This window comes from Coturnix japonica, chromosome 1 (assembly GCF_054131305.1).
Source record: "Coturnix japonica strain WE chromosome 1, WE-NBRP24, whole genome shotgun sequence".
Classification (NCBI taxonomy): Eukaryota; Metazoa; Chordata; class Aves; order Galliformes; family Phasianidae; genus Coturnix; species Coturnix japonica.
The window spans coordinates 101,293,036-101,295,558 of record NC_140663.1 but is presented as its reverse complement, the minus strand read 5'-3'; the positions used below and the strand labels follow the sequence as shown (position 1 = coordinate 101,295,558).

The 2,523-nt window shown below is 52.0% G+C and overlaps 1 long non-coding RNA gene across 1 annotated transcript; it reads left to right on the top strand.

Moving 5' to 3' along the window:
• Positions 1-964: 964 nt before the first annotated feature.
• Positions 965-1,862, top strand: LOC107324200 (uncharacterized). The gene is made up of 2 exons (XR_001559436.3): positions 965-1,090; positions 1,376-1,862. It is a non-coding gene; the product is annotated as an uncharacterized LOC107324200 (long non-coding RNA).
• The last annotated feature ends 661 nt before the right edge of the window (positions 1,863-2,523 follow it).

Genomic DNA, 2,523 nt, shown 5'->3' with positions numbered 1-2,523 from the left:
CAACAGATTTAAAGCCGAAGTTACAGTTTCCACGTAACACGTTCGCTATTTATTATATTTACTTACAGATACGCCAAACCCACGCTGTACCGCAGGTACTCCCGCTCCTCACCCAACCCAGCTCCCACAACCCCACTTTACGGTGCTATATATTTAAACAGAACCCAACGGCACCGCTTGATGCGCGCTTAACACACGATCTCGCTTTCCAAACTCGTACCGGATTCAGGAGCCCAGCGGATAACACCACGATGTGCAGCGCCCATCCGACTGCTCCCATCCTCGCTTTCCCCACGCTGCTGCCGGCCCAGGGACGTCGGAAGCAGCCGACACACCGACCCCTCGCCGCCCGCAGAGCGTCTATTCGCGCAGCGCGGGGCGCAAAAAGCGAGCAGCCACCGCACGCGTGCTCGCCTCGCTTCTCCCCCACCGGGCTTCCTAGAAGCGCTTTATAAACCGCTCCCTCCAACAAAACGAAAGGAAGGCAAGAAGCAGACGCCGCACGCCCCACCGCAGCGCCTACCCCGGGGCCGCACGCAGCGCCCGGCGGATCCCATAGCTGCTCAACGCGGGCCAGACACGCACCCCCCACCAATCGTTCCCTCCGCACTCACCGAGCCGCCCTTCGTGTCGCCGGGCGGCTTCCAAAGCCACTCAGAGATGCAGCCCCCACCCGTCCGCTAATGCACCCCCAGCCCCGGTGCGGTGGGGCCGGGTCGGGAGCGCAGCCGCTGCGCGCACGCCGCTGCACGCCGCTCTTATAGCGACCCGCCAATTAAGGGAAACCAATCAGCGGGCGGCGGCCACGTGATGGGGCAGTTCCAATTACCGCGGAGAATTTTCTGAATTAGCGGGGTTACACAAAGGACACTCATTGAGGGGGAAGGAAAAAAGGGCAGCGAGCGCGAGAGGGAACGCCCAGCCGGAGCCTGCTGGTGATTTAAAGCAGGAAACTCCCTCGCCTCACACAGACACGGCCGCATTCAGGACCAGCCAGCATCTAAATAGGAGGAATGTCTGGCACACATTACGTTAATCCGAGCGCTGCAGCCATCGGCAGCGCTCTCTGCCCCCACCGGGGCGCACGATGGTGAGGGGGGGGAGCCCCTCTTGGTTACGTAGAGATATAGTAATTGTTATTGAATATGTAAGCTGGAATTTGCTTTCAAAGCTAAAGGGTAGAGCAGCGCTGCCGTGAAAAACTTTGTACCCGTACGGGGTGCGAAGCTGTAAAATAAAAAGGGAATTATTTCAATGCCCCATTCAACGCGTTAAATAATCAACAGTAGCTCTCCATGCCAGGAAGGACTCAGGCTGCTTAAAAAGCATGGAATGTGCTGCCGTGCTACCGACCGCTTTCCTTTTTATTTTGCAGAATCGCTCCAAAATAGAGATGAATGGCACATAAGGAACGGCTTCTGCCTTACGTGCAACACTAAAGCCCTCACCTGCCCAGCCCTCACCTGCCCGTATATCCGTACAGCACACAGGTCAAGCTGTGAGCGCTGTGCTTCAGCTTTCTTTTTGCACCCCGAAGACACGCACGTGGCCATGCGAGGCAGCAGGAAACACCATGAGGCACAACCGGAAGGACTGCGGGGCTGCTTGCCACGGCCACACCAATCCCAACTTCTGGGCAGGAAACGTATGCCATGGCAAAGCACTGAAGATGACTCAAATCGCCTCTCCCCCACCCTCCGGTGCCACGGAACAACAGCCCTCTTCAGCCAGGGGAGCGGGACCACGTGGAGGGATGACTCAAAGCTCTGGGGTAGGGGAAAAACCCACAGTGCAGAACACACAGCACCCCATCCCAAGAGGCGCACCACCACTTGATGTTATATTAATTAAACACACAACAACTGTCTTGAGATAATAAACACAATAAAGGCAAAGCCATCGCGTCCTACCGCAAGATAAGTTTACTGAGGTCAAACCCAAGGGAAAACTAATCTAACCACATTTTCGAACTGTTTGGAATATTCCATAGCCCAACGAAACCATAAAATGACAAAAACATCCTATCCTAGAATAGCACAGGGATAACAAAGAATGTTTTGTTTAATTAAAGGCAGATGACCTAATAAAAATTTCACACTCGCAGCGCACATATAAATCTTTGTCTTGGTTTTACATCTATTGCAATTTTTTTTTTCTTTTATTTTTTTAAGAAAACAATCCTATGTTTATTTCCTTTAGATGGTATATTTTGGCTTTGATTAAAGTTATTTCATTAAATATAGCAGAATACTTTAAAATTGTGGTCTTTATCTTGTCATGAGCTACAAGCAGGTACGCAACTTTAAATTACAAGTAGCCAGATCAACTTATCAACAGTTACATGGTCCAGAGAAGGGCAAGAAGGATTGTGAAGGGTTTGGAGAACATGCCCTACAAGGAGAGACTGGAGGAACTGGGGCTGTTCAGTGTGGGGAAAAGGAGGCTGAGGAAAGTCCTTATTGCTCTCTTCAAATACCCAAAAGATGCTTACAGCAAGAGAGGGGTTGGTCTCTTCTCACTGGT